The sequence below is a fragment of the Schistocerca piceifrons genome, chromosome 7 (genome assembly GCF_021461385.2).
Source record: "Schistocerca piceifrons isolate TAMUIC-IGC-003096 chromosome 7, iqSchPice1.1, whole genome shotgun sequence".
Taxonomy (NCBI): domain Eukaryota; kingdom Metazoa; phylum Arthropoda; class Insecta; order Orthoptera; family Acrididae; genus Schistocerca; species Schistocerca piceifrons.
Window position 1 is genome coordinate 7,425,629 of NC_060144.1, and position 24,427 is coordinate 7,450,055.

Sequence of the window (24,427 nt, forward strand, 5' to 3'; positions counted from 1 at the left end):
TCTCTAAGTGCATGTGCATACACGACTTTCAGTGCTTCTTTGGAAATTTCTGATAAATCCTATCTGTCACGACGACGTCAGTGTCATCTTTGTTGAAATGCAATATTTGCTTCATTTCTCTATCTGCTCCACAGTGATAAGGAATCTAGTCAGCACAAAATACAAAATTCTTGGTAACTCACTGACTTCACAATACAAGGAAGTTGAGAACTCAGTGCCAAGAAATTTGCAACATAATTCCAATATTGTAAATGAATGGCAATCGCAAATCAGTTTGTGTGTTTGTTTCAACAATGTTGCAACTCATCTGAATACCTTACAAGTAAACAGAATTGTTTTTGTATGAACACATCAACTCATCCAATGAAACAATGTACAATAAGATTTTTCAGGTAAAGTGCCAAAAGTCTATTAGTTCTTAGATAGGTTGACTTGAGGAAAGGGACACTGTCATCCTCCCAAACACGAATCCACTGCACCATCTCACTCAGTATATTAGTTCTTAATTTCAGATAAATTATATTTCACTTTTTTCCAAATGAAAAAAGTTACTGCCAAATTTTATTTATGTTACAATTATATTACAAGAGAATAATTCAGTTCTATACAGAAAACACTTTGTTTTTCTCTTCACAACAAAACTTCATGACTGCAGCAGCATTGATAAGGATGTCATTAGTGGCTTACCAGTTACCAATAAATTCAAATCTGGGTTTTACAGCTACGCAGCACTTCAAGCTGGTGTTTATACTGATGTTCTCCTCACAAAGGAACCTAAACAACACAAAAGACTAATAAGTAACAAAACAAAAGGCATTAGTCTAACATGCTGTTCTGAAAGAAACAAGAATGAAAATTTAACAAATGTACCTTTAAGGATTTCTTGATTTTTTCAGTTCAAACTCAATAGTACCAAGGTAGTGGAAAGTCCTTGGTGGAATATTCAGTAGTAAAATGCTTACAATAAGTGCCTTCAGATTTTTTATAAAGAAAAGATCATTTGGAGCACAGCCTGGAGCAAGCCTTTCTGTCTGATGATTCTTCTGTAGCTTACTATTGAATTCAAGCAACTACACATTTTGCCCATGATGCTGAATAAATTTAATTCCCGACCTTTCCAAAGCACATAAAACTGATGTGGTCCCCAGGAACCAACCTCAAGACCTCGCTGTTAGTAAACAGCAATGCAAACAACCATCCTACACCACAAAGGCGACCAACCACCAGATTTGAGAATATCACTGTGTAGGAACTAAATAAGATGAAGCAAAGTGGCATACCAATCAACAGAGAATCTTTCCCAATTTTGATTCATGTTTTGCATGGTAGTATATCTACATGCTGATATAGACTTGGAGACACAGCCTCTAGTGGTACAAAATTTAATGCCCTCAGATTATGTCCATGTGAGGTACCAGTAGAGTGTATGCCCTCTACCTACCATACCTACGCTATGGAGTGGAAGGTTGTAGGACGCCCCTCGATAGATCAGGGGTGCACTACACACAGGAGGCAGCTACATGGGTAGCACAGTATTTGTGGCATGCACATGGAGGTTTTTTAGATTAGGTTCCTCCCCATGGGAAACAAACCGCTGGCCCGAAAAATTACTAGTTCATGACACTGATGTGGGTGTGCCAACTGTAAAAATTGTTAGTTCGCCTAAACAGGTCATTCCAAAGGATTTAAATATACTTAATCTCATGTTAGTAAATTGTTGAAGGGTCTGTAGCAAGATCCCCAAGTTAATCTCCAAAATAAACAGAAGCAATGCCAATATTGTATTAGGTACCGAAAGCTGGTTGAAACCAGACATAAAAAGCAGTGAAATTTTGAACTGTGATTGGACAATGTTTAGGAAGGATAGGACTGATGCTATGAGAGGTGATGTGTTCATTGCAGTTAAAAGCTGTTTAAAAGCAGTTGAGATCGTTACTGCGTCAGACTGTGGGACAGTCTGGATAAAGCTGTCAATCAGACAAGGATTGACCATTGTATTAGAATGTTTTTATAGACCACCAGCATCAGCAACAAACGTCGCAGAACGTTTCAGGGAAAGTCTTGAGCACATAGGAAGTAAATATCCAAATTATCCATTAGTTATAGGTGGAGACTTTAATCTAGCATCCATTGACTGGGAAAATTACATGTTATCACAGGGGGCAGAAGCAAAGATTCGTGTGAAGTTATTTTAGGAGCATACAACCTTGAGCAATTGGTTAGAAAACCAACTCGAGATGGGAACATATTAGATGGCTTGGCGACAAACAGACCTGATCTTTTTGAGGAAGTTAATCGAGAAGAAGGTATTAGTGACCATAAAGTCGTTGTCACTTCTATTTCAGTGGAAGTTGGGGGGAAAAACAACGTAGAGTTTTCTTGTTTGAGAAAGCAAATAAAAGTGTCATTAATGAATGTGCTAGAGAAGTATGTGCCTAGCAAAAGTATAGGGGAGGGAAAGGATCCACCTTGGTACAACAAACATATTAGCAAGTTGCTGAGAAAACAGAGAATTTTGCACAGTCGTTTTAAATGTAGTCACTGCCCCGCTGACAAACAGAAATTATGTGAAATGAAAGCAGCTGTCAGAAGGACAATGAGAGACTCTTTTAAAGAATTTGAAAGCAATATTTTATCTGCAGATTCCAAAAATAACCGTCTGGGCCAGATGCCTTTCTGGCGTCTAAGGATCTTAACTGTTTTACAATCCCAGATACACTAAACACTATGTCAGCCATCCTTTTGTTTGTTTGACAATTGAAAGGGGGAATAGTGCTGCAGTCCTCTATCGTAAACGAGTTTTTGAAAGCTAGGTTTAGAATTTCGGCCTTCTGTTTACCATCATCAGAACAGAAACAAGAGTAACTTCAGGTGTGCCCCAGGGAAGCGTAATAGGTCCTCTGCTTTTTACGATTTACATAAATGATCTGGTTGATGGTATTGACAGCGGCCTTTGACTGTTTGCCGATGATGCTGTAGTCAACAGGAAAGTAGTATCACACGAAAGTTGTGAACAAATCAATGAGGATTTGCAGGAAATAAATGCGTGGTGTAATGAGTGGCAGTTATCTCCCAATATTAGTAAGTGTAACCTACTGCGTATAACAAGGCGAAATTCCCCATTAATGTAAGAGTACAAAATAAATGATCAGTCTCTGGAAGCGGTAACATCAGTGAAGTATCTGGTGTGACTATTTGAAATGATCTCAAATGGAATGATCACATTACACAAGCAACAGGTAAGGCGAACTCTAGATTGCGGTTTATTGGTAGAATCCTGAAGCGATGCAGTCCTTCAACAAAGGAAATAGCTAACAATACGTTAGTTGGTCCAGTCTTAGAGTATTGTTCATCTGTATGCGACCCTTACCAGTTGGGTCTGATTCAAGAGATAAGAAGGTCCAAAGAAGAGTGGCAAGATTCGTGACTGGTACATTTGGCCATTGTGAGAGCATTACAAATCTCATAGAAAGTTTGAAGTGGGACACACTTGCAGGAAAATGGAATGGGCAGCTCACTAAATTCCAAAATCCAATCTTCGCCGAGGATGAAGAGCATATATTATTACCACCAACTTTCAAATCGCGTAGTGATCATCATTCAAAGATAAGGGAAATAAGAGCTCATACTGAGGCGTTCAGACAACCGTTTTTACCTCGCACGATCCACGAGTGGAACAGGGGGGGGAATATGACTTTGGCGCGAATTGTTCCCTCTGCCACACACCGCTTGGTGGCTAGTGGAGTATGTATGTAGATGTAGATCTATGAAGCTACTGAACACACTCCATAACAGTACAATTATCATCTTGGACTACACTTTTGGAACTAGATACTGAAGGCTTGACTCCTGACAACCTTAGGTCATTTCTGGTTTTCAGTTATACTACCGACCTACTGTCGCACTCAACTTGCTGGCTGGGCTGCCTCCAGTTTTGGGCTCTCACAATACCACAGCTTTGCTGTGCTACCTAACTCGCCAGATGCAAGTGTTTCCTTTGTGATCCACAGAATAAAGAGTGTGCCACCAGAGGGCTGTGCTGACAGAATATGCCATATGTAGGAGCCACATGGGCATGAGGCTCTATTTTTATTGCTCAGTGAAGAATTAAGCCCAAATACCAGACAGATGCTCCAGTAAAAAACAATACATGGACAGAACAAAAAATTGTGCCCAACAGGTTGCTCGTAAAATGGGGTGAGAGACAGACTGGCAGAACTGTCAGTCAAAAATGTGTCGTGTGTAGGAGAAACATTCACCAGTAACCATAACAACATGAAGAAAAAAACTTTATTATGATGAGACACAAAAATCACTCTTTTTTGCCTTCAGTCACACATTAATGAGTACAATTAGGATTCTTCATGAATGTAGCTGCTGTTTCAGGCAATATGTACATTGGTAATAAGTCCAGGATGGTATGTATGAAAGCAAATCACTACTGAACAAATAGAAGCAGCGCTTCACAGTTGATCGGCATATACAAAGGATATTAATTGCTTAGCTTTGGGACAAAGTTCAAAATACACTATTGCTTATTAACACTGCAGAATAATTGGGATAAACACATAACACACTGATATGATGTCATCATTAGCAAAATAGCAGACACAATGATATATCTAACAGGGTAATGCTGTGGAAGTCAAGAAGCTTAACATCTGATATTAATATCAAACAATGGAAACTCCAGTTTGGAATATCAAAGATATTAGGGAAAGGATAGATTGCTACTCACCGTAAAGATGGTACATTGATTTGCAAACGGGCACAATGAAAGACTGATACACATTTAGCTTTCAACCAGAGCCTTTTTCAGAAAAGAAAACACACACACAAAAGCAAGCAATCACACTTCATGCACACTAGAGGTCTGCATCTGACCTTTATGCTCACTCGAATTGCTCAGCCTGTGTACTTCTGTGTTAAGTCCATCAAATGTCAATACAGCTGAGAAGGCAACTGCACTCAACTTCCATGACACTCATCCAAGCATCTCATGCTCGAATTGCCCGGCTATCTACTGTAGTTACCTGAGCACTGCTCAGTTATCCACTGTAGCATCTTGGCACATGAATGCTAGGTGAAGGAAAGAGCGGAAGCGAAACTTGATTTGAAATAATACAGTAGAGTCCCATTAATCCAAACTAATTGCAACCGGACCTTGTTCACATTACCGATTTGTTCGGATTAGCTGGAATTACGGTGACGAGTTTCTAGCATGAAGTATACCAAGCAGATAAGTACGTACTCCATGGTAACAAATGAGAACATGTGTGGCAACAATGGCTCAGTCTCACTTCCTGCTCTTGTTGTTGTGCATTGTTGAGACCTATCTAGTGTCTGAGGCCAGTGCACTGCCAGTTGGCTTACAAAGCGCTCGGTTATGTTAGTTATCAATCGCTGGCACGCATAACAGTTGTATTGTATTGTGTAGTGGTGTATGTATTTTCGCCACGAGTAAACGGAAACATACAATGTTAATTCTCAAAGAAAAACTGAATGCTTTGAAGCAGATAGACAATGATGAAAATGTATCTAAACTGACAACGAAACTGAGTGTTGGTAAAGCAACCATTTGTGATTGGAAGAAGAATCAAGTGAAGCTTGAACAGTCCTGTGCAACGTCTTCGGGAAAAACAGTTTAAATTTGGCAGACTTTGAAAGAGTCACAGTATGTTAAAGTAGTTGAAGCTCTTTTACTTTGGTTTACGCAGGAAAGAGAAAGGGGAACTCCTTTTGAGTGGAGCACTGGTTTAGGAGAAGGCTGTTTACCTGAACAAGTTAATGAAAGGCGACGAGTCCTTTAGTGCAAGTACAGATTGGTTGGACAGATTCAGGAAACATCATGGAATCCATCAGCTCACAACTACTGGAGAGAAGCTTTCTTCTGACCACAATGCAGCAAAGGAATACTTGGGTGAGTTCGAAAAAATGATAAGAGACAGAAAGTATTTTCCCCAACAAATTTATAACACTGACGAGACTGGCCTTAATTTTAGGGCACTGTCAACAAAAATCCTGGCATCAAAAGCAGAAGACCACACTCGCTCCTGGTTTTAAAATGTGCAAAGATTGTGTGACTTGATTAGCGTGCAGCAATGCTGCTGGTAATCACAAGCTGCCTTTAATGCTGATAGGCAAATCTACTAGGCCCAGAGCTTTTAAAAACTGCAACATGAAGTCCCTGCCTGTATATTATCGCAACCAGAAAAAAATGGATGGATGGTAAGCTCTTCAAAGAACGGTTTCATGGCCAGTTTGTTCCCTCTGTTTGACAGTTCTCTAAGAAAAATCATTTGTCTCCTCGTGCAATCCTTTTGATTGATAACACGCCATCTCACCCCAGCACTGAGGAATTATTACGTGATGGAGAAATTGTGGCGAAGTTTTTGCCGCCGAATGTTACATCAGTTCAACAGTCAATGGCCGAGGGCATACTGCAAACATTAAAACCGATTTACAGAAAACAATTTTCAAGAACGCTGATCAAGGATGATAGCATTCCTTTAGTGGACAAAATAAAAAAGACCAATGTGACAGATGATGTTTATTGGGCCGCTGAGGCACGGCAGTATATTTCAGAAAATACTCTGAGAAAATCGTGGAGAAAACTGTGGACATCTCACATTTCAGGACAAACCTAGTTGAAATGAAGTGGAAAATCACTACAAATGATACAGATAATCCCTGGATGTGAAGAAGCTAGTGAAGAGATGTATATGAGTGGATGGCAATGGATTGGGCATGTGTGGAGAACCTTACTGATGCTGATTTAGTTGCTGCTGTGACTCAAGACCAGGAAGAAGTGGACTGCTGTGACGGAAGTGACAATGAGCCTGAAAGTGACAAAGGAGAGCTGGTGCCACACAGTGATGCAGCAGAAGCCCTTGACCACACGCTATGTTATGTGGAGCAACAGCCCACTGCTACACCTGCTGATTTGATGTTTATGAGACGATGGCACAACTATGCGCCATATAACAGACTGTCTTCATTACACCAAAAACAATGACAGAGTTTTTGTCATCCAAAAAAGTAGGGATAAAATGAATTTGAATCCATTACACCTCAGCACATCACAACAAGACTGCCATGCCAGAAGAACAAAGTGAGTGACCGTTACAAAACATTTTTGTGCAAACATCAGTCCGGCTTCCAAAGTGACATCGCCCCTACTAAGTTTTCTCTTCTTCCACAGGATGGACTGCATTTATAAAAAGACTATGTAACATCAGTATGGAGGAGATTAGTGTTTAATGTCCCGTCGACAACAAGGTCATTAGAGACAGAGCACAAGCTCGGATTAGGTAAGGAAATCGGCCGTGCCCTTTCAAAGGAACCATCCCAGCATTTGCCTGAAGTGTACATCAGTATGATGTTATTGTAAAGTTGTTTTTGTAATGCCATTTAGGCTGTAGATGAGGTACTCCCTCAAAACATGTCACTAAATAAATAAGTAATACAATAGTTGAGAAATTTTGTGACTGGTAGCGGTAATTTAAGAAACCTTTACAGGGATAAAATGACCGCTGCATTTTAGTAAGATTGACAACTTTTCTTTTATTCTTATGCATTGTTTAAGCCTGATGTTTTCTTGCCAATTTTTCTAATACATTTGTACTGTACTGTGTAAATCAAGATACTGTGTATGTACAGCAGTTTACTGCAGAGTTTTCCATACTTTGACTAACATTTTTCATGTTCGGACTAACCGACCATTTGGATTACTGGGGTTTGGATTAGTGGGACTCTGCTGTATATCCTGAGCGTGAATGACGGTGGTTGTGACAATGTTTGGAAGAGATTTTGAAAAGTGATTGATAAGGATGTCAACTGCATGTACTGTAGCAAGTGCTCTCTCTCCTGTCTTACAGGAAGGAACATTGTCTGCAGTACATGACAAAGTGTTAGTTCTGAAGCATTAAGAGTTTTAGTGAAAGCTACAGTAATTAAAGAGGTGCGTAGAAATGTCAGAAGCTTGTAAATGTTTGTTCAGAATTGGAGCATGTAGGTGTTTCCAACATTTTGCCTCATCACATAATAGTAGCACAAAACACTGAAAGGCAAGCTAATGAAATATGACTAAGTATAATGCTCAGATATATCCGGGCCGTAAGTGTGAATGTACAGTGGATATATGGACCGATACATATCGGAAAATGTGTTACCTATCTAGTACTGTGCAATTTGCTTATCAAGATTAGGCACTGTGAAATATGGTATTGATCCAAAACTAAAAATTAAATGTCCTTCACCATATTACTTCAGCAGATAAAAAGTAAAATGCGGGGGACAGCCCGTGTGTCATTTGCTAAAACAGCTGATAAATCAGATGGCAAAAACAAGGTGGAACTAAAAAAAAAAAAAAAAAAAAAAAAAAAAAAAAAAAAAAAAAAAAAAAGAAGAAGAAAAAACCGGACAGTTAAAACTTGGGCACAATGCGTACAAAGTGGTGGGGCAGCACCACTGAGCAAATGATGATGGCTAAAAAGGCAGTGCCCAATACGCAGCCCAGCTAAAATTATCTCCTCTCAGCTCTCCCGCCGAGAGGAGGTCGTCCTTGGTGCCTGGGGAGGCTTAATAGGCCGAAGCTTATTCCCATTGGCGATGCCACAGGGACACCACCGCCTGACAGACAGCAATGCAGAGATCATCAGAGGGAATAGACGTACTCGCGGGCTGACATAAAGAAGACTGCAGCCTTGGCAGCAGTGTCACTTCCTGGCAGAACGACATGACCAGGAACCCACAGAAACACGACATTGGCTCCACCAAGAGTGAGCAAGTGACAGTTTTCCTGTACCCACTGGACTAAGGGCTGAGCAGTGTACTGCACACAGAGACTGGCGGGCACTGACTGAGTCGGAGCAGAGGACACAATTGGGAAGACTGTGTCGCCGGACGTACTCCGCGCCCTGATACATGGCGAAAAGCTCGGCTGTAAATACTGAGCAATGGGCCGGAAGCCAATATCGAAAGACACGGGTGCCAATGACGAATGCACACCCCACCCCACAGTCAGTCCGAGAGCCATCAGTGTATACAAAGGCACTATTGCTAAATTCCATGCGAAGGTTGTGAAACTGAAGGCGATAGACTGAGGCTGGAGTAGTGTCCTTAGGAAGCGAATGAAGGCCAAGGTTAATATGGGGCATTTCATGAAGCCAAGGTGGTGAAGGGTTCACACCCATGCGGAAAGCTGCAGGTAGCACGAAGTTAAGCTGCCGTAGCAAGTGGCGAAAGCGGACTCCAGGAAGTAACAGAGAAAAGGGACGAGCCCCATACTGACGATCGAAGGAACCGTCAAAGGAGGAGGCATAGGACGGGTGGCAACGCATGGAAGATAAATAGCATGCATACCTGCTGAAGAGAAAGTCACAGCGGTAGGACAGTGGTAGTTCAGCAGCTTCAGCATACAGACTCTCAACCGGGCTGGTGTAAAAGGTGCCCGTCGCCAAACAGATGCCACAATGATGGATAGTGTTGAGATGGCGTAAAATGGATGGGTGTGCAGATGCATAAAGTACCCATAGTTAGTTTCGAATGGACAAGGGACTGGTACAAATGGAGGAGGGTGGTTCGATCAGCACCCCAAGAAGTACCACTGAGGACACGTAGGACACTGAGGGACTGTGTACAGTGGGCTGCCAAGTAAGAGACCTGTGCCGCCAGAAATTCATACAGATGGTTTTGCCGGTGGAAAAACGAAAGCAACTGGTGATGCTCCAGCAGTGAAGACGATCAAGACAGTGCTGAAGACACTGCTCAGTGAGACAGGTCCGTGGAGAACTACAATAGACGGCAAAATCATAGACAAAAAGGGAGCCGGAGATGCCCAGCAGGAGACAGGCCATGACAGGGTTAATGGCAATAGCAAAGAGGATGATGCTCAGGACAGAACCTTTAGGCACACCATTTACCTGAATAAAGGTGTCCAACAAAGCAGAACCCCCACGCACCTTGCGAACTCAGTCTTGTAGAAATGCCTGAAGAAAACAGGGCAAGCACCCACGGAAGCCCCACGTGTAAATAGTACGGAGGATATCAGTTCTCCAGCAGGTGTCGTAAGCCTTCTCCAAATCGAAAAGCATGGCCAGTCTGTGATTTCCGCAGAAAACCATTCATGACACGGGTGGACAAAATAACGAGATGGTCAAGTGCAGAATGCCGCACTCAAAATCCACACAGTGGATTTGTGAGTAAATTGCGAGATTCGAGCCACCAAACCAGCCGGGCATGAATCGTACGTTCCATCACCTTGCAAATGCAGCTGGTAAGAGAGATGGAGGTGGTAGACAGAAGGAAGGTTTTTGTCCTTACTGGGCTTAGGTACGGGTATGACTGTGGCTTACGCCAGTGTCCAGGAAATGTGCCCTCAGCCCAGATGCGGTTGTATGTGTTAAGCAAACGTGCTTGCCCACAAGAGAGAGGTGCTGCAACATCTGAATGTGGATAGTGTCTAGCCCTGGGGCAGAGGACCAGGATGAACTGAGAGCATGATCTAGCTCCCACACAGTGAAGGCAGCATTGTAGCACTCACGATTCGGAGAAGAGAAGGGTATTGCTCAAGCCTCCTCCACTCGTTCCTATGGATAAAGGTAGGGTGATAGTGGGAAGAGCTCGAAACTTCCGCAAAATGGCTGCCCAAAGTGTTGGAGATAGCAACAGGATCCACAATGAAAGTGGCACCTACTGTCTGGCCGGAAATGGAGGAATGGATCTTGGTTTCAGAGAGCCTTCGGAGGTTGCCCTACTCAACAGAGGAAGGTGTGGAACTATTAAAAGAACCTGTGAACGAAATCCAACTAGCTCTTTTTGCCATACCGAAGAACTCAGCGAAACTTTCCACGCATCTGTTTATAATGAATGCATTTTTCCAGCGTAGGGTGGCTGTTAAAAATGCGGAGAGCACGTCTCGTGCACGAATTGCTTCACAGCATGCCACAGTCCACCAAAGGACTGAGACACAACTTGGTAAAGAGGAAGTGTGAAGAATGGAACATTCTGCAGCAATAAGGATAATGTTTGTGAAATAGTCCACCTGGTCATCACAACTGAGGAAATCTTGTTCTGCGAAGGTTGCCAGGGAGGAGTAAAGCTGCCAGTCAGCTTTAGTAAGCTGCCATTTGGGCACGCACGTGGATGGGGGAGGAGTCGGCAGACAGAGAGCACACGGGAAATGGTCGCTCGAGTAGGCATCAGAAATAACGGACCACTCAAGATGATGGGCAAGCTGGGTAGTGCAAAAGGATAGGTCCACACGGGAATAGATGTCAGAGGAGTCAGAAAGGAAAGTGGTTGCACCAGCGTTAAGGCAGAAGAGGTCAAGTTGGTTAAGAATGTCAGCCAAGAGGGCCCCTCTCTGGCAGGTCCTGGGAGAACTCCAAAGGGGATGGTACGCATTAAAGTCACAGAGTAGCAAAATTGGGTGGAGGTAGCTGCCCAAGAAGCTGAAGGAAGTCAGCCCTGGTGACATCGAAGGATGGAGGTACGTAAATGGTACAGAGGGAGAAAGTCAGGTGGTGAAGGAAGAGGTGAACAGCAACAGCTTGAAGACGGGTAGTCAGGGAGATGGGTTGACTATGAAGGACATCCCGTATAAACAGCATGACACCCCCACGAGATGGGATGCCGACCTCAGAGTGAAGGCCAAAACGAATCGGTAAGTAATGTGGAAGCTCAAAGTGGTTCTGAGGGTACAATTTCATTTCCTGAAGGCAAAGTACAAGGGGATGCTGCGATGCTAGAAGTAACCACAAATGCTCTTTGTGGGACCGAAGGCCGCGAATGTTCCATTGGAGGACACTCACGAGGAGGAAGAGATGAAGGGGTGTCAACTTAGTGTCCAACGAGGGACAGCCGGTGGAGAGTTGCTACTACAGGGCACAGAAGCAGGAGGATCCTGCCCCATGGGGTCTACACATGCACCGGCACATCAGTGAAGTCCAACGCTGAAAAACAGTTGGGTGGTGTGCACTGGTGAGACAGAGGCCGGCCGGGCTAAGCGACCACGTGGCGTCACCATCGAGCAGGATCTTTGAGTTGGTGAAGGTGAAGACCGTTTGTCTTCGAGCCCTTCCGGGTTGAGGAAGACTCGGGTGGTGTTTGGCTGGAGGGACGGAGGAAGTCTTCTAGGAAGTATTCCTTCTGGCCTTTCCTGCCTGGGTCATTCCATATCAAATCACCCAATAAAAAATAAATTTTACACCCACCTCCTTAGATTTTCATGAAATTTGGCTCAAATGGTTCTAATACCATCCCGACAACACCTGCAAATTTTTTTTTGCTGTCTCTCATAGTTTTTTTTTTAAATAAATTTTTAAAGTTTTTATGTTTTGTGTTTTCCGAACCTTCGGAAATGGTAAATTTAATTTGTATTCAAAACTTTAAAATTGCTTATCTTAAAAACTCTTTTAGATAACATCATGAATTTTTGCAACAAGTTTGTTTATTATACATATTTGAAGATAACAATGATATTATTAAAATGTATTAATATTTTCTATGAAAAAAATATATGTATTTCTTTCTTTCTTTCTTTTTTTTTTTTTAACGGATGTTTTGTTTTATAAGAATTGCAATATCTAGAGTCTCAGACCTGATAGAATGCTCAAATTGTTTTAATTTACTCTTAAACATATAGGCTACTTGATAAAACAAAAATAATGATGGCTTTTTAACATGTTTATTAATTATAGTAGATTACATTAGAATTATGTACAAAGATAGTGTACTTCCGACACTTATCTATAACCCAACTGATTGCTTGAAACATTGAATTTTTTGAGTAATTTTGTCTTTTTAATAAACATTAATGCTGATTCAAACTGTTTTTCCACTTCATCCAAGAGCTTTCAGTTCTTTTGATACAGTCTTTTTTGAAGTAATGCATTCTTCCAGTGCTGCTTGATTGAGGTGCGTCTACTACACAGACTATGTGCTCCAAAGGCACTATGCAAGAATCTTCTCTTTCAGGACAATAAAATGATGCAGCTGGTCCTGAAGGATGTAGAAATAGAATTTCCGCATCTTCATCATTGAATATTGTTTTTACCAGTCCAAAGTACCAGTTACCATCATAATTTGCAGCCACATAGCTATTTATGGATGGTTCAACACGAACCCAATCAGAAGAAGAATGGAAAGAAAAGACTAAGGAGGGTTTTGCACTATCTGTAGTCCTCCTAATTTCAAGGTTGTTTGTTGGAAGTGGTTTGAAGTTATGAAAACTTCTTGTTCCAGGAATGGTTCGGGTTGCTGAAAAACGTTTTTCTAGTTTTAACCGTAGCAAATCAGCTTCTTTTTGTCAATAAAGTGAAAATGAATGTTTTCAATATTTTTTTCACAAAACTTGTACATCTCGATTGCTGTCATTATTTGTTCTTCGTCTGAAAGCTGTAGACTGGCTTTCCTTAAAATTCTTTTAATAGTTCCTCCTAGGCCACCACAAATTGACTTCCCATGATTTGTTGCAAAAAAAGAGTGTTGGACCTTCAAATTAAAGTCTCCCAAGTGTTCAGTCAAATTTTTAAAACTGTTTCTATTTTTGTACTGCCCGGCACAACCATCTGTAAAGTAGTGAACTGAGTCAGTGTCAGTATGATGTAATGACAGCCACTCTGTAATTTCTTTTTGTACAAAGTTAACAAAACCAGTGTCATGTTCTTGGTCATCACTAATAAAACAGTGGTTGGAAACAAAAACATTGTTTTCCTCATTTCTTAGAAAAACTCCAACTGGGTGTAGAGTACAACCACCTCTATTCCAGTGGTAACTTTGGATCTCATTTTGTGTAACAAAGGAATAATTTTCACTGAAATCCATCACAATAATTGCTGTTTTGGGTGGTGGGTCTTCTTTCAATCTTTTAAAGGTTGCTGATTGGGATTTTGCTATAAACGAGTGCGGGGTGAGCTTTTCCAATGACCTAACCAATAAAGAAATGTAGTCTTCAACACTGATAGACTGTTTGATCATTTCTGCCCTGTCTGTGTTAACCCACTGACTGATTACAATTTCTTCTCATGAGTCATAATCTTCACGTAGTTTTTCAGTTAAGTACTCAGTTAGTGCAGTATTTGCAGGACAGCTGTTGCAATGATGTAGCATGCAGTTTTGGTTTTCCGTATTGCACACAAGCACCTTAATTAGGTCTTTATAAGATTCTTCAATTTTCACAGCATCCAGTAATAGTTTAATATTCTGGTGGATACTGCAAACACATACAGTGTGTGTGCCTGCAGCACCAGCAAGGATACACCATTTAGGTCTCAAGAAACAAAATTTTGAAAATCCTACTTCTACCTCAGGATTCTCCCATTTGAAAGAATAATAGAGTTCTCTCAAGTTACACAAAATGAGTCTTTTTTGCATGTACACATTTTTTTGAAGACTTACTTTGTATTTTGTTCCAGGTAGCACTCTGGAACTTTCATCCTTTTCATAAAAATCTGTTACAAGTCTTACAGTATTTTCAGAAAGAGTTTTGCCTTTTTTTGGACCAGGAGTTTCCAAAATACCCTTTTCAGATTTTAGCTTTCTAGCTTGTCACACCATGTACTCACTTACATTAAATTCTTTCATTATTTTATTTCGACTCCAAGAATCTGGAGCCAAGGTCAGAATCTGGATTTTTTCTAGACCTCCCAACAGATGAAATCTTCTCTTTCATAAGAGAAATCATTACATCAAAATCCTTTGCTTTCTCAACCACACTTTTATCTTCTTCGTCATCGTCAGAACTTGGTGCATCGTATTTTAATGCTTTTGAAACCGCCTTTTTTGCAGTCTTTTCAATACTGCTAACCTTCCTTTTAAAATAATACCCTTTACTTTGTTCTGACAAGCCATGAAGCTTTATCGGTATTAAACCTAAATTATCAAGAGCAATGTTTGTTTGTACGAGGGATTCATTTCTGGATTCCAATGATTCTAATTCAACCATGACTTCATCATCTGTTTCACTTTCATTCACTTCAACTCTTAATTTTTCCTCACAAAAGTTACGGCATGTTGAGCAAAGCTTTTGTCCAGGTTTTATGCTAATATTTTTTGTCAGTAATTGTTTAGAAAGATCCAAGCCTACACTTCTCAGCAATTTTTTGATGGGCTTTTTGTGTTTTTTTTAGTGGGTCTACACATGTTGTTTGATACTTTTCAAAAACATTTAAAAAGTAGTAGCTGTGGTGTGAACATATATTCTTAAATTTCACACAGATTAATTCCAGATCGTAAGTGGATCAAATCTTTTTCTTCCTCACTCAATTCAGATACCGGTTGTAACTTTTCTGAAGGTGTGTAGGTTGTTTGGAAACAGTCAGTTTTTTTAAATAATCCTACGCTACAGGTTTGAATATCTGACATACTGATTTCACTTTTGGTCTGATTACTGTTCTGGTTACTTTTGTAGGATATTGGAAAAGAATCTCTGTAAACTAAGTAACAGTACTTACTGAAAGTTCGAATAAACTTAATAAAATACTATCCAAGCACTATTTAACACTGTAATAATTTTCTACTTCAAAACACAGGAGTAACAAAACAAAATCCAAGCGTACATTGTTACTCCAAGAAGACAAAAACTTATTTTCGGTGTCTAAGTCACTTGGTACTTTTTATTTTTAAAATATAATTAATATTATTTTTAAAATTAGATAACTATTAAACAGGTTATAAAGTCAACATAATTTTACTTTTATCTAATAGCCTATACAAATAAGAGTATTTTAAAACAAATTTGAGCTTTCTATCAGGTCTGAGACTCTAGATATTGCAGTTTTTGTAAAACTAAACATCCGTTAGCTAAAAAAAAAACCCCCAACAACAACTTGTAACTTGTAAATTTTTTTCATTTGGAAGATTTTAATATATCTTTATGGTAATTTTTTTAACATTTAGATATAATACACAAACTTATTCCAAAATTTCATACTGATATCTTGAGTATTCTTTAACATACAATTTTTTTTAGTTGTGAGGACACGTTTAAGTTACAATTTCCGACTGCTGAAATAACGCCAAATCTAAAAACTTTAAAAATTTATAAAAAAAACTATAAGAGATAGAGCAAAAAAATTTTATAAGTGCTTTCAGGATGATAAAAGAAGTAATTGTACCAAGTTTCATCAAAATCTGACATGGTTGGTGTCAAGGCCTGGGTGACTTGACATGGAATGACCCGCCTGCCGGTTGTGTAGTATGTAGCTCCGCCCCATTAGGCAAGGGTTAAGACAGTTTGTTGCACAGCAGGAATCTCTGACGGCAGCACCACCCTATCTAAGGTGAGGAAAAGAGTGCGGGTGGGCCCCGAGGAGGAATCGACCTTTTTCATTACACGATGAACGGCAATGACACCCTGATCGGAGAGGTAAGATTGTATTTCAGCTTTGGTTAGATCATCAAGCAGCACGGTGCAAATTACACCACAGGAATAATTCAAAATTCTATGTGCCTCGCATTAACAGGATAGCTGTGGAGAAGCGAGGCAGCAAGTAGTAGTTGTGCTTGAGCATCAGAAGCCATCTCCAAAAGCAAAGTGCCATTCTGTAAACGAGAGCAGGATTTCACAGGGCCAGCAACTGCACCAACACCTTCCTGAATAATAAATGGATTGACTGTGGCAAAGGACTGACTGTCTTCAGTACACGATACCACAAGGAACTGTGGTGCAGCAGGAAGAGTCTTCGAATCAGTAGCCTCATTACGTGTAAGTTTCGTCGATGGAGAGGACGAGTGACTCGTCGCGAGGAAATCCCGCACGGTTGCCGGCGCCTCCGATGGCGCACTCCTCCTAACTCCCCTACACAAAGCGGTGCACCCACCTCAGGTGATCGTTCACACCTCCCGAACACCTGACGGAGGGACCAATGGGCAATCTGGGAAGGTTACAGCTCCCTGGGCCTGGCCCGTATCAGGGGGTACGTGCGTACCCTACCTGTCAACCTGGGGCTGGGAATTACGCGTTACCCAGTCACCTTTTACGCACGAGACGTGTGGGCCGGCCTTCAGAAGCACACAGGGAGGAAGAAGAAAAAAGAGGATACTCAAATGCCAACGCGGAGGAATGAGAGAAGGGAAACAAAGAAAGGCAAAAGGAGCCAAAAAGGAAGTTGAGACTGTTTGCAGGTCATGCACAGAATGCAGAACATTCCCAACAATACCCCAGACATGTTCCCCAAGGGAGGGGAAAAAGAATAGCAAGAGGATAGACATGCAGCATGGAAGGGCAAAGTGCTGCAAAGGCTGGGACCCTGTGGTAGCCAAGCACAAACCTGCCAAAGAGTGACGAGCCACCTGGGGGGCCGCAGCTTGGTGGTGGCCATTCATCCTTGTGGGCAACTGGTTGGTAGTCATACCGATATAAAAACTGTGCAATGATTGCAGCATAACTGTTATATGACATGGCTGCTTTCCCACGTGGCCCGGCCTCTGATGACGTAGGGCAAGCCCGTGACAGAACTGAAATAGGAAGTGCTGGGTGCATGGATTGGGGAGGTCTTGCGCCTGGGTTTTCTACAAGAGGATGATCCCTGTGGCAATGGACTGGTATTGGGAATTGCATAGAAATGGACTAGGATGCTGTGCAGGTTGGGTGGGCAATGGAACACCACTTTAGGAAGGTTGGGAAAGATCTTGGGTAGGATTTCCCTCATTTCAGGGCATGATGACAGGTAATCAAAGCCCTGACACAGAATGTGGTTCATTTGTTCCAGTCTGGAATGGTATTGAGCTACAGAGGTAGCTAGTTCTTGCGGGTCATAGGATGACTGGATGTGTGTTGGAAACACTGGAGACCTGTTTGTAGTCTAGGTCTGGGGGACAGCGTGTGCCTGTGAAGGCTTGGTGAGACCTTCAGCATAGTGGGCAAAGGAGTTCTTGCCAATGCAGATTGGCATCCCCAGGTGACCAAGCTGTATGGGAGAGACTTTTTCATGTGGGAGGGACAACAGGTGTCTAACTGCAGTTACTGTTGGCGGTTTCTAGATTTAATGTGGACAGAGGTGTGAATGGAGCCATCAGGGAGGAGTAGGTCAATGTCCAGGAAAGTGACATGCTACATTGAGAAGGACCAGGTGACGCAGTTGGGAGAGAAGGTATTGAAGTTGGGAAGGAATGAGGATTAAGTGTCTTGGCCCTGAGTATGGATTATGAAAATATCATCAATGAAACAACCAGACCAGGGATTTGGGAGACTAGGAAGGTTTCCTTTAGATAGCTGATAAATAGGTTGCCTGAGTAGAGATCATGAAGATATCATCAATGACACAGCCAGACCAGGGGTTTGGAAGGCTACAGAGGTTCTCTCTAGATGGTCCATAAACAGGTTGCCACAGGTAGCATAGGACAGGCCACCCCCTTAAAAGAATGTCCCTAAAAGGGTGTTCCTTTAACCACCAAACAACCACGTCACCTTAATCTATCTCTATGCAACTCTCAACCCCAACCCCTTACCAGGGGATCATATCTTCCCCTCACCACTAGCTTTTCTAAATTGCACAGATGGGAGTTACCCTTACAATACATTCACCACTTCCAAAATTATCTAGGCCTAAAATTATGGTAACCTACTGTCCCTACACTGTCCACCCAACTGTTTCCACCCACTCTGTCCTATTATTTCCTCCCTGTTCACACTCCTAACTCTCACTGTGTTTTGCCCTCTGCCAGCGGACCTGCCCATCTTTCCCTTCCCTGCTCCTCTCCTTTTCCACTCCCTCCTCCCATCCCCACAGCCTCCTGATGCTGTACCTGGCAGTCTTGTCATCCCTTGATCTAGTTCCTGCACTCACTGTCAGACAGTGCTCTTGTCCCCCCCCCCCCCCCCCCCCCAACACACACACACACACACACACACACACACACACACACACACACACACACACACACACACACTACTATCCCTCCACCTTGCTGGCGCCACCACTCAATGTGACAGTTGCATTCCTGTTCAACCTGCCCGAGATGGCCATGACGTGTGCATTAGGTGTCCTTGCTCGTGTGAATTTTTGTGAATTTTTTATTATGCAGAAGGCTTTGGTCAAACGCTAAATGTATAAGACATTCCAACCTGGTGTTTCTACTATCTGAATCTGCCTAACGGTTTTCTTCCATCCCACAACCCAGTGATGTTTTCCTTTTTTAATACTCTCTACAGCATTACTCTTCTCAGTGTCCATTCTCTCTTATTAGCTGCAATTTTTCACTGCCTTCCAAACCACACATGCTCTGACATCCAAGCCACAATCTCATCTGTACACAACACACAGATACACAGCCACATGGATTGTTGGTGCAGCATCTCATGCCCTAAATTCTTCCCACCAATCCTTTCCTCCCACATTTTTTTTTTACACGTGTTCATGCATTTGCACATGTTTTGATGTATTTTACGCATGTTTTCTGTTATCCAGCTTTCCTCACAGCCACTTAACACCTTAATTTTCCCATTTCTGCACCATTCCCAATTCCCCAATGCCATCCCTGTCACAACTGACTCCTGTTACATATTTCTGCATCAGTTCAGATAAGTATCTCTTTTCCTGGTTAAAATTCAGTCCCACGTTCTTTTCATTAAATGCTACCTAAACCATGCTCCCCACCCCCAATGGTCTAACCATAAAAATTCCTTTCTCTGCATCCATGGCACAGGTACTCCAGAACCACCTCTGCTCCCTCCACAAGATAGTGTTACTGTGCAATTCCTACTACATACACCACATCTCTGAAACTGATTCCATTGCTCTCCAGCACCTGCATGAGCATTCCACACACCACCTCCATAAGTTATCCAACCTGCTGACATCCTACTGCTGCCTTGGAGCACCACCATCAAAAGCCATATCCTACCCACAGTGTTACTCCTTGTCAATCACTCATAGCACCCAGACCCTGCCTAACTGACCATTTCAGCCTGCCACACCCCCAAAACTCCCTTCCAATACTCCATTCAATCCAGAGCCAAAACTTTAACACTGTTGTTAACCTTTCCATCAAAATCTTCATACCCACAGAAATTTCATTCTCACCCAAAGCCTTCACCTTTGCCCTACATATAAAATTAACTTTAGGACTTGTTCAGAACCTACTCTCCTTGTCCCAGTCCTTGCACTGGGGAAACTTCTCTGCCACCAATCCCTCCAACCAAAGCCAACCTTATGCAAAATCGAGCACTGCCTCTTCCAACTAATACCACCATCCACTCGTGATCCCCCCCCCCCCCTCCTCCTCCTCCAGTCACTTTCCAGGAATTCCTTACCTCTAACTTGGCCTCACAATCCTTCCTCAAGTCTCTTCCTAATTAAACTGACCTTCAGCAGAAAAAAGGACAGCCAGGCACAACCTCAAAATAAATCCTGACCTAATCATCCTACCTGCAGACAAAGGTTCCTTCCACTGTAGCCACAAATCTCTGAGAATACCTGGCAGAAGACCTCTGCCAATTATCTGACGCCTTCATCCACAAACTTTGCCAGAGTGATCCCTAAGTCCACAGTGGTTAAAGCCTTCAGCCCTTCCCAGGACCTCTCTCCTGAATCCATTTCCCTCCTCACCCCTACAATACCCCACACATCTACCTTCTACATGCTCACCAAAATCGACAAACCCAACAATCCTGGATGCCACTGAAAGAATTTCAACCCTCAGTAACCAATACCACCAACCAATCGCCCAAAATTTAACCTCCCACGACAAAGATACTAAACATTTCCTTCACCGTCTTTCCACCATCCCTATCCCTTTATCTCCTGGATCCCTATTTGTCACCACTGACGCCACTTCCATATATACCAACATCCCCCCTGCCCATGATCTTGCTGCTATTGAACATTACATTTCCCAACGTCCTTCAGATTCCGAACCCAATACCTCATTCCTCACACACCTCAATAACTTTATCCTGACACACAACTACTTCTCCTTTGAAGAGAAGGTATACAAACAAATCTGCAGTGCAGCCATGGGCATCTGCAGTGCACTCTCCTATCCCAAGCTGTTTATGGGCCATCTAGAGCAAACCTTGGCCTACCAAAATCGCAAAACCCTGGTCTGGTTCAGGCTCGTGGATGGTATCTTCACTATCTGGACTCCGGGAGAAGACAAAACTATCTTCATTTCTTCACAACATCAACATTCTCTCTCCAATCTGTTTCACCTGGTCATCCCAAATCCAGCAGGTCCCCTTCCTGGACTTTGATCACCACCTATCTTATGGCTCCATCCACACATTAAGCCCATCAACCACAAACAGTACCCGCATTTCAACAGCTTTCATCCCTTCCGCACCAAAAAATTCCTCCTATACAGCTTGGCCACCCAAGCATGGCATATCTGCAGTGACCAGACCTCCCTTGCCCAATATGCTGAAGGTCTCACCAAGGCCTTCAATGACAGGAACTACTGACATACCTAATCTGCAAGCGTACCTCACGTGCCATTTCCCCACTACTCCCAAGAGCCAGTTACAAAGGTGTGTCATCTTCATCAACCAATGAACAACTGAACCACGACCTTCATCAAGATCCATCATCAAGCCCTGAAGTGAGGGGCATCTTACCCAACATCCTTCCCATCCCTCCTAAAGTGGCGTTCTGTTGCCCACCCAACCTCCACAACATCCTAGTCTATCCCTATGGCAATCCCAACCTTGGAAGATTCAGGTGTAACACCTGTTCAATCCACTCACCCGGCACTTCCTATCCCAATCCCATCACAGGCTTATCGTACACCATCAGGGCCAGGCTATCAGTGAAAGACCACAATGAATGGCCACTGCCAAACTGTGGCCAAGAGCATGGTAGACACTCTGTGGCACAAAGTGCAGCTGAATATAACATGCTTGATTTCAATGGCTGCTTCACAACCTGTACCATCTGGATCCTCCCCTCCACCACCAGCTTTTCTGAATTGCAGATACGGAGTTATCCTTAGATCACATTCTCTGCACCCAAAATTATTCACACCTCAGCCTATGACAATTTACTGTCTCCACACGTACCGTCCAACAGTTTCCACCCCGCTCCCCTCCGCGGTCTACTCCCTCCTCGCTATTCGTGTACCCTAACTCTCTCTCTCACTCCCACTGTGTGGTTGCCTCTCTGGGACACCCGCCCGTCTTTCCCCATCCCTGCTGCTCTCAATACCCAGCCCCACAGCATCCCAACACTGTGCCTGGCAGTGCTCCCATCTCAACCCCCCACCCCCTTCCACTACCACCTATATCCTGCTATCTCTCTCTCCCCTTTCCCTGCCCCACTCCAGATTGTCACTCATCGTGACAGCTGAATTCTGATGTGAATTTTAAAATTTTCCCGGCGAATTGACTGTTCGAACAAATTTCGGGCTTGCAGCCGGTCGTCGTTCAATACTTCGCACGATATTTCAACTGGGCACCTGCCATTCACCTTCAGGTGAGCCGTCGCAGACTGCGAAGTATTGAACGACGACCGGCTGCAAGCCCGAGATTTGTTTGAACGGCTGAATTCCGGTTCAAGCTGCCAGAGATGGCTGTCATGTGCACATGAGATGTGCTTGCTTGTGTGTGCTTTCTTCCTCGAAAAAGGCTTTGGATAAAAACTAAATGTGAAACAGTCTTTTCATTGTGCCTATCTACAACTCAATGTCATCTTTATTGTGAAACAACCCAACCTTTTCCTAATAATGTTGATATTAACATCAGAAAGTCTGGAACTGCTAACTTCCACACTCCCCTCCACATATAGTGCATTGCTACCCTAGAATAATTTGTAGGTTAAGCTTTACTTTAACAGCAAATTTATTAAAACTGTGAAGCAAAACTCTAATGAGGGAAGTCGCTGGCAATACACAGTGTTTTAATATTAATGTAACCATAAATGGCTGGTATCACATTTAATAATTAACCCATATTTTCGCAGCGTAACGACTGCTCCATAAAATTTCAAGCGTGCAGCAGCATAAATTCCACTTCTTTTAATATTTTGGCTGTATATCAGCCAGCCATCTTCAGAGTGAACCGAGGTGACTGACACTCCAGCACTTACTCCATTCTTTTAAAATCGCAGACCACGCTACTGCACATGCAGCCAGTCCAGAGACGTTGATCGGCGGCTGAGAGGTATATCATTTGCGTGAAATTAGATCTGTGGTTGCGCGATTGATCCACGTGGTGATATTGATGTATCACTGCGAGCTACACCGTTGTGATGTCTTTGTGAGTTTATCACGGTAAGTGCTGGATTCCATATTTGTCCAACCTGAAGCCACTATCTCTATTAATTAAATTCATCACCAACTGAATTTCAATTGTTTCTTTCGCCACTGAGTCCCAGAAAGATGAAGTCGACGCTAAAATTTCAACATTATTGTACACGATAGAGTACCCAGTGCTCTGCTGCTGTCAATTTATTAGGTAGTAAGAACAAGGTGTACCTATGTTGTTGTGTGCATCTCTCATGGACTGTACATGTTGTCTGTCCAATGTATGAACGGCCACACTCACAGGGGATTGTATAAACCCCAGGCTTCCAAGGCACCAAATCATCTTTAATGTAACCAGGAGTGTTGCTGTCTTTGGTCGAGGGCAAAAAATCACTTTCAATTTATGTTTGCTGAGGATCTGCCCCATTTTTGATCATAGGCTTGCAATGTATGGCAGAAAAGCTGTGGATTTAAAACTTTCCGTGTGTTGTTCTGCATTCTTGATGCTCACTGTTGGTTTCATTTGTAGTGCGTTATGTATCTGCTGTGAAGGGTACCCGTTGGCTTCAAAAACTCTCCTAAAGTGTAGAATCTCATCCTCAAGAGTGCTTTGTGTACCAAGAGTTCTGAAAACACCTATCATCTGCGGAGGATGGTGGCAGCCATTTGCACATAAATGTAAATCCGTGTGGGTTGGTTTCCAATATATTGCATGTCCCAAAGTACCATCATCATTGTGTCGTACCGAAACATCCAAAAATGGGAGGCACCCATCTTTTTCGATTTCCATCGTGAACCGAATTTGTCTACAGATAGAACTCAGATGATTTAAAAATTCTTTTAATTTATCTTCACCATGAGGCCACACTACAAACATTCAACATACCTCCGAAATACTGTGTGCTTCAAGCTAGCAGATTCCAGCACCTTCTCCTCAAATCAAGTTGGAAATCGAAAAAGGTGGGTGCCTCCCATTTTTGAATGTTTTGGAACAACACAAAGATGATGGCACTTTGGGACATGTAGTATATTGACATTAAAGATGATTTGGTGCTTCGGAAGCCTGGGGTTTATACGACCCCCTATGAGTGTGGCCATTCATACATTGGACAGACAACATGTACAGTCCATGAGAGATGCACAGAACAACACAGGTACACCTGGCTCTTACAATCTAATAAATTGACAGCAGCAGAGCACTGGGTACTCTATCGTGTACAATTTTGGCGTTGACTTCATCTTTCTGCGA

General features: G+C 42.5%; 1 protein-coding gene across 1 annotated transcript in view; it reads right to left on the bottom strand.

The window, feature by feature from the left end:
• Window positions 1–517: 517 nt before the first annotated feature.
• The window catches only part of LOC124804817 (serine/threonine-protein kinase RIO2), a 124,723-nt gene continuing 100,813 nt past the window's right edge, over window positions 518–24,427 (bottom strand). Inside the window, exon 8 of the mRNA XM_047265155.1 lies at window positions 518–774. The gene's annotated coding sequence lies outside the window, so the exon portion shown is untranslated. The remainder of the gene's footprint in view (window positions 775–24,427) is intronic.